Source organism: Sus scrofa, chromosome 11 (assembly GCF_054392235.1).
Source record: "Sus scrofa isolate SSC_HxYL_T2T_F1_AM1 chromosome 11, Sscrofa_HxYL_maternal_Yorkshire_Landrace_v2.0, whole genome shotgun sequence".
Taxonomy (NCBI): domain Eukaryota; kingdom Metazoa; phylum Chordata; class Mammalia; order Artiodactyla; family Suidae; genus Sus; species Sus scrofa.
The window spans coordinates 5,646,971-5,663,163 of NC_139393.1; the positions used below are offsets into that span (position 1 = coordinate 5,646,971).

At 42.2% G+C, this 16,193-nt stretch overlaps 1 protein-coding gene, 1 long non-coding RNA gene and 1 other non-coding gene across 14 annotated transcripts in view; 2 read left to right on the forward strand and 1 right to left on the reverse strand.

The window, feature by feature from the left end:
• LOC110255797 (uncharacterized) overlaps nucleotides 1–16,193 on the forward strand; it is a 440,685-nt gene that overhangs the window by 125,409 nt on the left and 299,083 nt on the right. The window lies entirely within an intron of this gene.
• The window catches only part of LNX2 (ligand of numb-protein X 2), a 370,946-nt gene that overhangs the window by 45,936 nt on the left and 308,817 nt on the right, over nucleotides 1–16,193 (reverse strand). The window lies entirely within an intron of this gene.
• Nucleotides 3,724–3,830, forward strand: LOC146398492 (U6 spliceosomal RNA). Its single transcript, XR_014820128.1, has one exon. It is a non-coding gene; the product is annotated as a U6 spliceosomal RNA (small nuclear RNA).

Here is a 16,193-nt window from a genome sequence, read left to right on the forward strand (position 1 = left end):
TGTCATTTCCCTCAATAACTGCAAAGACATCAGCAGGACACTGCTACTCTGTGATCAGACTCACATAATCACATAAATGAAGTGGAACTAAACCACGGTCAGGGTAGGTTTTATGGGGGGGGTATTACTCATAATTAAGATTCCCAGACTTCACCATCTTAACTATGGGCGAGATACAAGAAATTCAATTGCTGCAACTTTCCAAGCTTATCAGGAACACTGATAAGTAAAAGAATAAATATTATTTAAAATGATCCTTGGACGTTTCCATTGTGGCTCAGTAAGACTGAGCCCAACTAGAATCCATGAGGATGCGGGTTCGATCCCTGGCCTCACTCAGTGGGTTAAGGATCCCATGTGGCCATGAGCTGTGGTGTAGGTTGCAGACATGGCATGGATCCCGTGTTGCTGTGGCTGTGGTGTAGACTGGCAGCTGTAGCTCCAATTCAACCCCTAACCTGGGAACTTCCATATGCCGCAGATGCAGCCCTCAAAAGCAAAAAAAAAAAAAAAAAAAAAAGGCTCAGTTCGTTCCAGTTATAACTTCATACATATAAAAATGATTAGATCAGCAATGACTTTGGACCAGACTCAAAGGACCATCACTGAGTGGCCAGCGCTTGTGCCTTCTCAAGACCAGCCTAATAGGCAACAGTGTCAGGGACAGGGACCCAAGCCTTGCGAGCCTTGGTATTTATCTAGACTGAGTCTCGTGTGCTGCCAGAGGTCCTTCTAATTTATTAAAGTGAGTTATTTCAGTTATATACAGTTCTAATACTGAGAAAAAATTAAAAAGAAAATCCTCATATATTGTAACTCATTACCCAGATTTAGAAACATCGCAGATAAGACAACCCTTCAAAATATAAGTGCCTGATGTTACACGACTGTAAGTAAGATGTTTGTACTATAAAGCCAGAAATATAAAGGGGTTGTACTATGTTAAATTATTAGGATGATCAACAATGCGCCCAAGTGAATTAGTTTCCCATGTTTCAGGAACGGAATCAAACAAAATCCCAGGTTTCACACGTTATGTAGGTACTACTTGCCTTCTGGCATCTCCACTAAGGAACTGTACAAACGAAATACATTCAAGAGCAAACGAATTACTTCTCTCGCTAACCTTAAACCTGACCTCCTTTTCAATCTCCTATCCTCCTCCCTTTCCAGCCGTCCGTCTGTCCATCCAGGAGTTACTGAGACTCTCCTACATGCCAGGCACGGTTCTAGGGCTAGGAGTTCAGCCCTGAACAAAACCAAACCCCCTGCCCTTGTGAAGCTTACATCCTGGGTGGGGGTGAAGGAGAAGACAGATGGGACGCCCCCAAAAATCAATACAATACTGCGAAAAGGATGGCTTTGTAAATAGGGGATGAAGGGAAACGTCACTATGAAGGTGGCACTTGAGTTAAAACCAAAAGGAAGTAACCAGAAAGCCCCGCACGTATTTGATGGAAAGGTTTGTTATAGATAAAATAAAATAGTCAGTACAGAGGCCCCGAGGCGACGGTGCACCTGGTGTGTTCAATGAGGAGGACGGAGGCCCGTGTGGATGAAGCGGGCAAAGCAGAGAGAAGGAACCAGGGCGGCGTGGTAGCAGGGGCTCGCTGCCCCTCACAGGGCTGCAGCTTTTCTGTGGGTAAGGATCTTAACGGGGTGGCTCTGGCTGCTCTGTGGAGAATAATCTCAAGGCGCCAAAGGCAGGAGCAGCCAGGAGCCTAATGGAATATTCCGAGCAAGAGATGACGGCGGACTGAACCTGGGCGGACACAGCTGGGACAGTGAGAAGTGACTCGATTCTGGATATACTTTGAAGGCGGACTGATGTGATTCGCTAATGAAAAAGATGTGTGCTGTGCTGCTGTGGCGGGGAGAAGTCAAAGATGACTCCGAGGTTTTCGGTCTGAACTGGAAAGACGGAATTCACATATTTGAGATGCGAAAGTCTGAGAGAGGAGGCTTAACGGGGCCCCGTCCTGACACGTTATGCTTGAAATGCCTACTAGACCCCCAGGGGCAGACAACAGCGGGCAGCTGGGTACACAAGTCTACTGCAAGGGAGAGGGCTGGGCTCATGACACGGATTTGGGAAGCGCTATACCCTCTGGTGTCCAGAGGGTATAGAAAGCCATTCGACTGGGAAAGATCGCCCAAGATCTCACCACGACTGGCCCGGGGGCATTAACAAGATGCCGGGGTCTGGGAGATCCGGGGCCCACACTGAGCACGAGCCCTGGCGGGGAGGGGGAGACGGGGAGTGTGGTGTGGAGAAACCAAAGGCGGCAAGGATTTCAAAGAGGAGGGGTGATGAGCTGTGTCAGCCCCGCAGGCCAGTAAAATGAGATGAGGACTGAGAATTAGGCCCTGGATTTAGCAACCCAGCATGGCCGGTGACCTTGATGCAGAGTTGGGGTGGAATCGTGAGAGCAGAACTTCCTGGAAAGAGTTCCAGAGAGAGCTGGCAGAGAGAGAGGAGTTAGAGCACCGACGATGCTTTTGAGAAATTACCCTACGCAAAGGGGGCAACTGGGATCCTGAGGCACTGACACTATTAGAGGTGGTCCCCCAGCCCCCTCAACACCGAAGCAAAAAGGTACAAGTTTATTATCTGCGTCAACATACAGAACCCTTAACACCTTTCTTCTTGCGTCAGACCTCTCCCTGTGTAAAGGCTGACTGCTCCCGTCCCGGCTAGATTCCTTGGGCAACCTCTGTCATTTATCTCATCTTGCTTCAACTTCTCTCATTTCCTCCCCCGCAAAAAAAAAGTTCCCGTTTCAACAACTTTAAAAGATGAAAACAAAATATTCTTCCCCAACTATTATCCTTTTCTCCTCCTTTTCTTCCTCTCCTTATCTCTGAAATACATCAGGCTCGCCGAGACTCTGATTCCTGACCCAAACGACTTCTACCTCCATCAGCCACTGAGACGGGTTCCACCGGTCACTGTCATCATGACTGGCTGCCCAATCGAACGGTCACGTCTCAGTTCCAAATTCTACCTGACCTCTGCCATGTCACTGATTTCCTCCCCCTGAAACTCTCTGCTCCCCTGCCTTAAATAGAGCATCTGTTCTGGTTCTCAGGCTACTCACCACCCATGTGTGATAGCTGTCCAATCTTCTCCTTTAGGCAAACTCTTAAAATACTTACATTGTTGGGCCAAGTGAAAAGAAGGCTTCTGACTCACTTCATTAAACTGCCCTCCAAACTGTGAACAAAATTTTTAAATTTTATTTATTTATTTTTTGTCTTGTTAGGGCCGCATCCGCGGCATATGGAAGTTCCCAGGCTAGAGGTCCAGTCAGAGCTGTAGCTCCTGGCCTATGCCACAGCCATACCACCACCTAATCTGAGTGTGTTTGCAACCTACACCGCAGCCCATGGCAACACCAGATCCCTAACCCACTAAGGGAGGCCAGGGATCGAACCCACATCCTCATGGATGCTAGTCAGGTTTGTTACAGCTGAGCCAAGATGGGAATTCCCTAATGAGCATTCTTTTCGATTCCAGCTAAATTAAATTTACGGTGATTATCCTTGTGTCTCTTGTGAAGTGCCTCTATATCTCTGGCCTCATTTTTTCCCCTCTAGAATAGTAATGCTTTTCTTAATTGATATGAACTTTAACATAACGGCCCTTTATCACATTATTAAAATGACTCTTCCCAAGCCTCCTGTCTGCCTTTGAGTTGTCTGCTGGTATGAAGAAGCCGTCCAGTGCTCGCTTCGGCGGCACATATACTAAGATTGGAACGATACAGAGAAGATTAGCACGGCCGCTGCGCAAGGATGACACGCAAATTCGTCAAGCGTTCCATATTTTTAACTATTGGAACGGATTTACAATGAGATCCTGCTGTGTAGCCCTGAGAACTATGTCTAGATACTTACATTGCAACACAACACTGGGAAGAAAAGTATGTATACATGTATGTGTAACTGGGTCCCCATGCTGTACAGCGGAAACAATAAAGAAAGAAAGAAGCTGTCCATTTTCACGTAACTGAATACAACCATTTTCCCCTTAAAAATTCTTCCATTACTCTTATCCCCTCCTCCACAACAAGAGGAGACAAGGACGTGCCTCTTTGGTCCTCCTTTGCATAGCTAAAAAAGATTCCAGTCTATTCTGACTGGTGTGCCCTAGGACAATGGACCTTTCTCTCCCACAGTTCAGTACCTGTCCTTGTTCCAGAGCATCTAACTCACACTCCTGCCCAAAAGCCAGGTCGCGCTTCCCTCTCAACCATCCTCCTGCTGCACTGCTAGGGGCCCTTCTACCCAGAGCCAGAGGAGCCCGCGTCTCTCACCCCGCCTCCTTGCCCACACCCGTCTGGAGGAAGACTGGTTCCACCTCTAGAGAGTGCGAGCGCGGCCGCCTCTTGCCTCCGCTACACTCAGTTCCTACTGCGCCTGCTCCTCGAGCCGCCCTCGCAAGCCCTCCAGGCTTCCTCCTCCTCCATCCTTCCCACCAGCACCCCAGCACCAGCGGCTCCCTGCTGGCTGCTGAATACTCTCTGTAGCCCAAAGGCTTCCAAAAAATGAAAGCCAAGGTCTCCACCGGGCACCGAGGCCTTTCCATCTGGCTCCTTTCGTTTCGTTTCCTGACACACTTCCACACATGCCACGCTTGGGCTAAACCAAACCACTTACACCCTCGGACCTCAGCTCTTCTTTCCGCCTGAATGTCCCTTCCTTCCTTGCTGGGCTGCGAACTCCCGGCCCTTTGGAGGGCAGCTCCCGTGAACCCCGGCCACGAAGCTCCTCCTGATCCCCGAGAACATAGGCCCCGTCCCGCCCCTGGCAGCACTGAGTCACTATTCCCGTCGCCCTGCGCCTCAGTGCCGTGGGGGACAGGGACTTGTTGGCATGGGTCTTCCCTACGGACTCAGTGTCCCTTTCAGACGAGAATCGGGCAGGCGTCACTCGGCCCTGGAACCCAGGACGCGGCTCGTCTCAAGAATCAAAGCGGGGATGAGTGAGCACATCTCCTCTGCCTTCAGCTGCCTCACCAAATCCTGGCGCTCTGCAATTCTTAGCCCCCCTGCCTCTGTTCCAGTTCCCGTTCCTGTTCCTTCCTGTCACCGCCTGCCTGTCCTTTCACCTCGCCGCCGTCACAGAGGTGCGCTCCTAAGAACGCTGATCCTATCACTTCCCTCCAGAAAAAAATCCGGTTCCAGGAGAGAGACGGGCCCGGTAACAGGACCTGTGTGTCTGTCCTCCGCACCCCTGAACTCCCCCACCCGGGGCTGCAGTCAGACGCTGCTGCTCGGAGCCATCCCCGCCACCTGCTCCTCCCTGGCTGTCGCCCGATGGTGACCTTGTCTCTCTGCCTGCCGAGCCCCTTCCCCTCATTCCCTCCCGCCCACGCTCCACTCCCCACGCTCTTCCCACCATTTCTCCAGGCCTCCTCGGAGTCGCCGACTTCCTTAGCTTCTTAAACAGAAAATTCTAGAACACATTTTGATCTAATGATTCATTATCATAAATATTCATGAGTCTTCCACAAAAGCACTTCAAATGAGTCAACTTTTTAGTTTTTAGTTTCTGCCACCTCTCTTAATGTTTGTCACCTGTTATTTCTCTCTCTCTCACACAAACACACACACACACACACACACACACACACACACCCCCACCCCAACATACTCGTCACTTGTTGCTGCTAATCTGCTCTAGGCTGGACATTCACACACAAACTTATTAGGAAGCATGTGTTAAAAAAGGAGCCACAGGTGAGGTTTGGAAAAGGAACACAGTGCGTGGCTTTGGGGCTGCAAACTGGACACAAATATCCACAGTGCTCAACTGTCTTTTCCAGGTAGTATTTCATGATTCTGGGTGGCTTTCTAACGAATGGACTTTAAATGAGAGTACGTGACAGAGTACGAAGTGCCATGACTGGCCAGGGGCTCTGGCTGGTCTCATGAGTGACACAGCACAGCTAAGTCACGTAGCTGCATTCTAGCTTTGCCGGTTTAAAAACTCAGGTGAATTTGTCCACTCAAGAATGGTCAGTTCCAGGGAGTTCCCTTTGTGGCTTAGCAGTTAACAAACCCAATTAGAATCCATGAGGATGCAGGTTCAATCCCTGCTCCCACTCCCCGGCCTCCCTCAGTGGGTTAAGGATCCGATGTGGCCATGAGCTGTGGTGTAGGTTGCAGACGCGGCCCGGATCCTGTGTGGCTGTGGTGTAGGCCTGCAGCTACAGCTCTGACTTGACCCCTAGCCTGGGAACGTCCATATGCCACAAGTGCAGCCCCAAAAAGCAAAAAAAAAAAAAAGGTCAGTTCCAGTGAAATAAATCACTCTATCCAAATGAACAAGTAGGCCATTCATTGACCAAAATGGCAAACATTTAATTTATTGTGAGAAAGGTAAGAGCCAAACAGATGAGATAAAAGAAAGCATATTCTCACTTGCTGGTGAACCCTCTCCCCAAGACTCTGTCTATATCCCTCTGGTGGTCCAGGCTACTGGAGTCACCTTTCATCGCTTCAGCTTATTTTCATTAGCATTTTACCCTTGACAAATTCATAGGTTAGTTTTGTCTGTAAATTTTACATATGACATTTACCATTTTCAGATTCAACACGGGGAGAGAAATTATGGGAAGATGAAACTACCTTCAAATCACACTGCAGAAAAGAGTTTCTTCTGGAAATTCTTCCTGTAGAACATCTATTTTTAAATACGGGTCCAGATTTTTACTAGGTTTCTAAGACTGACAGTTCTTGAACTTGTCCTAACTCCAGGGTTTCATTGTTCTGATAGTGGCCTCTAGCCACAGATAAATTATTATAAGAAGCTTCTGAGAAGTGGTAAAAATTACCATTAGATGGAAATCACCCAATCAGGTCAGCAGACATAAAACCAAATCAAAAAACTGGAAAGCAATATAAGAGACCTATGGGATAATATAAAGCGGGCCAATCTATGCATAACAGGAATTCCAGAAGGAGTAGAAAAAGATAAGGGAATGGAAAATATATTTGAAGAAATTATTGCTGGAAACTTACCAAATCTAAAGGATACTAGGTTCAAGATACAGGAAGCACAGAGGGCCCCAAACAAATTGAACCCAAATAGACCCACACCAAGACACATCATAATAAAAACAAATAATGATAATAATAATAATAATAATAATAAAGAGAGGATCCTAAAGGCAGCAAGAGAAAAGCAGAATGTTACCTACAAGGGAACCCCCATAAGATTATCAGCTGATTTCTCTACAGAAACACTACAGGCCAGGAGGGAATGGCAAGAGATATTTAAAGTGCTAACAGGAAAAAATATGCAACCTAGAATACTCTATCCAGCAAGAATATCATTTAAAATAGAAGGGGAAATAAAAATTTTTTCCAACAAACAAAAACTTAAAGAATACAGCAACACAAAACCCAGGTTAAAGGAAATATTGAAAGGACTTCTCTAAACCAAAAAGAAAGGAAGGAAAGGGAAGAAAAAAGAAAAGAAAAAAAAAAAAAAGAAGAAGAAGAAGAGGAAGAACTAGGACTGAGGAAACCGCAATCAGAGAGCAGTCACTCAAATAAGCCAGCATACAGATTTAATCATGAACAAGCCTCAAACCAAATAAAATTAAAAAGAAAAAAATAAAAAAGAGTCATCAAAACAATAAAATGTGGGCAAGGGATGTTAGGAAATAAATAACCCTTTTTGTTTGTTTGTATGTTTCTCTTCTTAATTTTAATATAGTAATGAAGTGTTTGAACTTACAGGACCATCAGGCTAAAACACACAATTATAGGAAAGGGTTAGCATACTTAAAAAACAGGGCAACCACAAGCCAAAACCAAATATTGCATTTACAAAAAAAGAAAAGAAAACAAAACAAAACAAAACAAAAAAAAACACTCAAGCAGATAATAACAGGAGACCATCCAACCAAAAAAAAAAAAAAAAGAAAGGAAGGAAGGAAGAATGGAGAACCATAGAATCAACTGGAACACGAGGTTCAAAATGGCAATAAATAATCATCTATCAATTATCACCTTAAATGTCAATGGGCTGAATGCCCCAATCAAAAGACACAGAGTGGCTGAGTGGATAAAAAGGCAAAAACCTTCAATATGCTGCCTACAAGAAACTCACCTTAGGACAAAGGATACATATAGATTGAAAGTGAAAGGGTGGGGAAAAATATTTCATGCCAATAGACATGACAGAAAAGCAGGAGTCGCAACACTCATATCAGACAAAATAGACTTTAAAACAAAAGACATAAAGAAAGACAAAAAAGGACACTACTTAATGATTAAGGGATCCATCCAAGGAGAGGATGTTACTATCGTCAACATATATGCCCCAAATACAGGAGCACTCAGATACATACAACAAATATTAGCAGACATAAAGGGAGATATTGATGAGAATATAATCATAGTAGGAGACCTTAATACCCCCCTCATATCAATGGACAGATCCTCTAGACAGAAAACCAATAAAGCAACAGAGATCCTAAAGGAAACAATAGAAAAGTTAGACTTAATTGATATCTTCAGGACACTACATCCAAAAAAATCAGAATACACATTCTTCTCAAATGCTCATGGAACATTCTCAAGAATTGACCACATATTGGGACACAAAGCTAACCTCAATAAATTTAGGAGCACAGAAATTATCTCAAGTATCTTCTCTGACCACAACGCCATGAAATTAGAAATCAGCCATGGGAAAAGGAAAGAGAAAAAACTTACTACATGGAGACTAAACAACATGCTACTAAAAAACCAATGGGTCAATGAGAAAATCAAGAAGGAAATTAAAAAATACCTTGAAACAAATGGTAATGAAGACACAACCTCTCAAAATCTATGGGATGCTGCGAAAGCAGTGCTCAGAGGGAAATTTATAGCAATACAGGCCTTTCTCAAAAAAGAAGAAAGATCCCAAATTGACAACTTAACCCTCCACCTAAACGAATTAGAAAAAGAAGAACAAAAAAGACATAAAGTCAGCAGAAGGAAGGAAATTATAAAGATCAAAGAAGAAATCAATAAAATAGAGACTCAAAAAACAATAGAGAAAATTAATAAAACCAAGAGCTGGTTCTTTGAAAAGGTAAACAAAATTGACAAACCCCTGGCCAGACTCACTAAAAAGAGGAGAGAAAGAACCCAAATAATCAAAATTATAAATGAAAAAGGAGAAATCACAACGGATACAGCAGAAATACAAAAAACCATAAGAGAATACTATGAACAACTATACGGCAACAAGTTTGACAATCTGGAAGAAATGGACAATTTTCTAGAATCTTACAGCCTGCCAAAACTGAATCAAAAAGAAACAGACCAACTGAACAAACCGATCACTAGAAATGAAATTGAAGAGGTCATAAAATCACTCCCTACAAATAAAAGTCCAGGGCCAGATGGCTTCACAGGTGAATTTTATCAAACATATAAAGAGGAATTGGTGCCCATCCTCCTTAAACTCTTTCAAAAGGTTGAAGAAGAAGGAATACTCCCAAAGACATTCTATGATGCCACCATCACCCTCATTCCAAAACCAGACAGAGATACCACCAAAAAAGAAAACCGTCGCCCAATATCATTGATGAATATAGATGCAAAAATTCTCAACAAAATCTTAGCCAACCGAATCCAAGAACATATCAAAAAAATTATACACCATGACCAGGTTGGGTTCATCCCAGGTTCACAAGGATGGTTCAACATACGCAAATCAATCAGCATCATACACCACATTAACAAAAAAAAAAAAAGTCAAAAATCATAGGATCATCTCAATAGACGCAGAAAAAGCATTTGACAAAGTCCAACATCCATTCATGATCAAGACCCTCGCCAAAGTGGGTATAGAGGGAACATTCCTGAATATAATCAAAGCCATTTATGATAAACCCACAGCAAATATAATACTCAATGGGGAAAAACTGAAAGCGTTCTCACTCAAATCTGGAACAAGACAGGGATGCCCACTCTCACCACTGCTCTTCAACATAGTTTTGGAAGTCCTAGCCACAGCAATTAGACAAACAAAAGAAATAAAAGGCATCCATATAGGAAGAGAAGAGATAAAACTGTCACTGTATGCAGATGATATGATACTATACATAGAAAACCCTAAGGACTCAACCCCAAAACTACTTGAACTGATTTTAATAAATTCAGCAAAGTAGCAGGATATATCAGAAGTCAGTGGCATTTCTGTATACCAGCAATGAAGTATTAGAAAAGGAATACAAAAATATGATACCTTTTAAAATTGCACCTCACAAAATCAAATACCTCAGAATACACCTGACCAAGGAGGTAAAGGACCTATATGCCGAGAACTATAAAACTTTAACCAAAGAAATCAAAGAAGATGTAAAGAAATGGAAAGATATTCCATGCTCCTGGATTGGAAAAATCAATATTGTAAAAATGGCCATACTACCCAAAGCAATCTATAGATTCAATGCAATCCCTATCAAATGACCCATGACATTTTTCACAGAACTAGAACAAACAATCCAAACATTTATATGGAACCACAAAAGACCCAGAATCGCCAAAGCAATCCTGAGAAACAAAAACCAAGCAGGAGGCATAACTCTCCCAGACTTCAAGAAATACTACAAAGCTACAGTCATCAAAACAGTGTGGTACTGGTATCAAAACAGACAGACAGACCAATGGAACAGGATAAAGAACCCGTAAATAAACCCTGACACCTATGGTCAATTAATCTTTGACAAGGGAGGCAAGAACATAAAATGGGAAAAAGAAAGTGTATTCAGCAAGCATTGCTGGGAAACCTGGACAGCTGTATGCAAAGCAATGAAACTAGAACACACCCTCACACCATGCACAAAAATAAACTCCAAATGGCTGAAAGACTTAAATATACGACAGGACACCATCAAACTCCTAGAAGAGAACATAGGCAAAACACTCTCTCACATCAACATCATGAATATTTTCTCAGGGCAGTCTCCCAAAGCAATAGAAATTAGAGCAAAAATAAACCCATGGGACCTCATCAAACTGAAAAGCTTTTGCACAGCAAAGGAAACCAAAAAGAGAACAAAAAGACAACTTACAGAATGGGAGAAAACAGTTTCAAATGATGCAACTGACAAGGGCTTAATCTCTAGAATATATAAACAACTTATACAACCCAACAGCAAAAAAACCAATCAATCAATGGAAAAATGGGCAAAAGACCTGAATAGACATTTCTCCAAAGAAGATATACAGGTGGCCAACAAACACATGAAAAAAAATGCTCAACATCGCTGATTATAAGAGAAATGCAAATCAAAACCACCATGAGATACCACCTCACACCAGTCAGAATGGCCATCATTAATAAATCCACAAATAACAAGTGCTGGAGGGGCTGTGGAGAAAAGGGAACCCTCCTGCACTGCTGGTGGGAATGTAAACTGGTATAGCCACTATGGAGAACAGTTTGGAGATACCTTAGAAATCTATCCATAGAACTTCCATATGACCCCACAATCCCACTCTTGGGCATCTATCCGGACAAAACTCTACTTAAAAGAGACACATGCACCCGCATGTTCATTGCAGCCCTATTCACAATAGCCAGGACATGGAAACAACCCAAATGTCCATCGACAGATGATTGGATTCGGAAGAGGTGGTATATATACACAATGGAATACTACTCAGCCATAAAAAAGAATGGCATCATGCCATTTGCAGCAGCATGGATGGAACTAGAGAGTCTCATACTGAGTGAAATGAGCCAGAAAGACAAAGACAAATACCTTATGATATCACTCATAACTGGAATCTAATATCCAGCACAAAGGAACATCTCCTCAGAAAAGAAAATCATGGACTTGGAGAAGAGACTTGTGGCTGCCTGATGGGAGGGGGAGGGAGTGGGAGGGATCGGGAGCTTGGGCTTATCAGACACAACTTAGAATAGATTTACAAGGAGATCCTGCTGAATAGCATTGAGAACTTTGTCTAGATACTCATGTTGCAACAGAACAAAGGGTGGGGGGAAAAATGTAATTGTAATGTATACATGTAAGGATAACTTGATCCCCTTGCTGTACAGTGGGAAAATTAAAAAAATAAATAAATAAAATAAATAAAACTTGTATTTCCCCACAAAAAATAAAATAAAATAAAAGAATCTGTTACACCATCCATACCAAAAAAAAAAAAAAAAATTACCATTAGATATTTCAGGGGTTTTATCATTGGAATTAAGAGACATTTAAACAAGGGCAATGTAAGAAACAAGAGATTTCAAAATTTTTAACTGTTCCTATATCCCAGCCCTAAGTAAAACATAAATGGTGACAGTCTTGTTGAAAGAACACTTCTTAAAATTTAGTGCAAAATTTTAGTTTATGAAAAACAAAACTACCATGCTCCCTAAGTCTTTACTTAAGAAATATAAAAAGTTTCAATTACACTTTCCTCAAAAAAAATCAAACAATGGATTCACATAAACAATGATTTTATATTATCAACCATCTCATATTCACAGCGTTTCTTGTTATTAAGGAGGCCTGTTGTGGAGGTTTGTACGGTTAGATAGACGTGGGGCAATGAAGTGTACAGTACAGAAAATATCATTTCATCATACAACAACTTGCAGTTAGGCTTAGTGCAATTACTTTAAGGATACGTATACTATTTTTAAGTAGATGAAGTGCTATTAACTACTCAAATGTAAACAGAAAATATTAGCTGTAGTGTGTTTAATCATTGAAAAGGGCAGTAGATGAGTCAGTCTTTTATGCAATTCATAAAAGCCTCACACTACGAACATCAACTTTCAAAGTTAAAGGAGAAAAGAAAAAGATATAAAAATGCTATTACTGAGTATATTAACTTCTGATAGAAAAGGAGTTAATGTAGTGAATTACTGATTTTTTTAGAACATTTTCCCTCAAACACTGCCATCTAACTATTATCTGCCCAGGCAACTGCCCCTTACTGGGTAGTAGGGTAGGAAAGAAATACTTTTTTTTTTTTTTGTCTTTTTTAGGGCCACACCCACAGCATACATAAGTTCCCAGGCTAGGGGTCTAATTAGAGCTGCAGCCGCAGGCCACGCCACAGCTCCGATTTGACTCCTAGCCTGGGAACCTCCATATGCCTCGGGTATGACCCTAAAAAGACAAAAACAAAACAAAACAAAGCAAAACAAAAATTTACTCAACTATTGTAAAGCCATATGCTATACCACTTACATCAGTTAATTATAAATCATTGGCTAACTGGTCAATAAAAAACTATGTTAGACCTTAGTGTAGTCTTTCTATAATTTAAAACTTAGTATCTAGAACACGACCTGCAGTGCTGACTGGGGATGGGTATCACAGGTGACTTCTTACGTTCACCCATCCACATTCTCAAAGTTTTCTAAAATGGCCATGTATAACGTGTCTAATAAAAATCAAATTCATTTGCTTCTTCAAAAAGCAATGTATATACTCTTCAAATTTTTTTTTGGTCATGCCTGTGGCATGTGGACGTTCCCAAGCCAGGGATCAAACCTGAGCCACAGGAGCAACCTAGGCCGGTGACAATACCAGATCCTGAACTACCTGCACCACAAGACAACCCTGTATACTCTTCTCATTAATAAAACAACACGTGAAACCGATAAATGAAAAAGAAAGAAAAACAGAGCACCTGAACGGGCACATGTAGACAGGTGTCCCCAGCTTCTTAGCAAGTTTGCAGGCTCGCCATTTCCACTGGGGGAGCACGAAACGGCTGGAGTACAAAGAGCTTCTTGATCTCTTGGGTGTGCTTATTTCCTTCATATGCCAAACAGGCAGTGTCTTTAAACTCTCGCAAAGATTTCACATAGTCATAGATTTCAGTAATACGTCACATGAGGTGTCAAAAAGGGACTGGTTAGACCATGAAGATTCTAGAGGGAAGGAATCGAAGGAAAGGGCCATTTCCTCTTCCAGGAGCTCCCTCTCTCCACAAATGGTCTGTCCAGGAGTCCCACGCTCAGAGAGCACCACCCCCATGCAGCCGGGCTCATGACCAGAACCTACCCTTCCATGCCTGCCCAGGATAAATAACTGTGTCCAGAACTAGGCCAAGCATCCAACATGAATGCAAAAAGAGTTCATGCCATGTAGCTAATCTTTTCACATAAAGGGACCCTTCAGGTCTGTGGAATTCTATCTGTGAAGAAGTCCCTAAGACCTAAGGTCCTATTTTGACCCTCTCCATGCCAATGAAGAGCCTAATACAAGAGAACATCTTTAATCAGCTCAAAATGGTTAAGCCCAGTTATCCTATAGCCCTCTGGTCTTATACTCCAAACACTACCCTTTCAGCCTCTTTACATCTCAAGTATAACTGCAGCCACCTACTGCTACTATTCCTGGACCATTTTGGTCCAGCCAGCACTATCCCAACCTGCTCATCACCAGGGGTCCTGTGACCCACAGTCAATCTGCACTGTCACCATTATTCCCACATTTCAAATAATGCTGCCTAATTACTTCCATTAAAAATATAAATTATATATATTATATATATATGTTTATATAACTACCAACAAGAGCTTCCATTAAGCATGAGCGAACCAGTTTTTCAAACATAGGGGTGTTAAAATGGCTGCCTATTTTAGTCCAAGTTAAGTATTTCTACCCAGAATCTACAAAGAAACAAGAAGGAAATTTCTGACTATGAGACATATACTAGCCTTTTCAAAATACTATCTCAGGATAAGCAATGAGGTCCTGCTGTATAGCACAGGGGGCTATCTCCAATTACTTGTGACAGAACATGATGAAAGGTGATGTGAGAAAAAGAGCGTATATATACGGATGACCGGGTCACTTTGCTATACAGCCCAAACTGGCAGAACAATGTACATCAACTGTCATAAGAATTTTTTAAAAAATAAATAAATCAAAATATTATCTCAGGATATTGCTTCTGAATGGATCTAGCATCTTATGGCCACTGATATTATACTGTAGTCAATTAAACTGTATCCAACAAATATTTACTGAGTGCCCACTATGTGTCAGGCTGGCAACAAAACTGAGTACCTGCCTGCAGTTCTATGAACTTGAACAAATTTCATTTCCAGTTTCAACATACTGTGTATGTTTCACAAGAGTTTTCAAGAGAACTAACCGAATTGATCAAAATAACAAAAGAGGGAGTTCCCATTGTGGCGCAGGGGTTAACGAATCCGACTAGGAACCATGAGGTTGCGGGTTCGATCTCTGCCCTTGCTCAGTGGGTTAACGATCCGGCGTTGCCGTGAGCTGTGGTGTAGGTTGCAGACGCGGCTCAGATCCCATGTTGCTGTGGCTCTGGTGTAGGCTGGCCGCTACAGCTGTGATTGGACCCCTAGCCTGGGAACCTCCACATGCCGCGGGAGCGGCCCAAGAAATGGCAAAAAGACACACACACAAAAAACAAAAACAAAAGCAAAAGAAAACTTCAGTTTTACTTATGGCTCTTGGCCGATGAATGTTTTCAATGGACATTCTCTTCACTTTAATTCACTTAATTGGAGTATGGGAAGCAAACGTTCAAGTTAAAATGCCTATAAGAAGAAAACTTTTGGCTTAGAGAATAATCTTAAAGCAAAGGTCAAAATTATCCACTACGTAAAGATAAACATTTTCAGCTATTATTTATACACTTATATTTACTTATAAATTGTGAAGATGACTTTTAATCCACGTGAGCACTGAAGTTCTAGTACCCAGTTGACAGATTTCACTAGTTATCATTACGAACTTCCTATTTTTAACAAAGCTAAGTCAACTTTATTTCTAAAAACAAAATCTAATGGAGAAGATGGTGAAAAGGAAGGGACCCTCTAAAGGTACACTGAACGTACATGCAGGGCCAGACCGGGATCAATTCTGGCTGGGAAATTTTTGTCTTACTCATTTCTCTCCTGACTATGTCCTTTCCTGCCTCCATTTCAGTATTGCCTTTTCCACCCCTACCTATCTCTTTTTCAAATAAAATCTCTTTAAGGAAAAAAATATCAATCACGTGATGGGTTATATGATTTAAAAAATTAGTATACTACCTTGTTCTAAGGATGTCCCTATGTAACAGAAGACAAAGTGAAACACTAAAGGAATGGATTTTTTTTTTTTTTTTTTGCTTTTTAGAGCTGCACCTGTGGCATATGGACGTTCCCAGGCTAGGGGCCAAATCAGA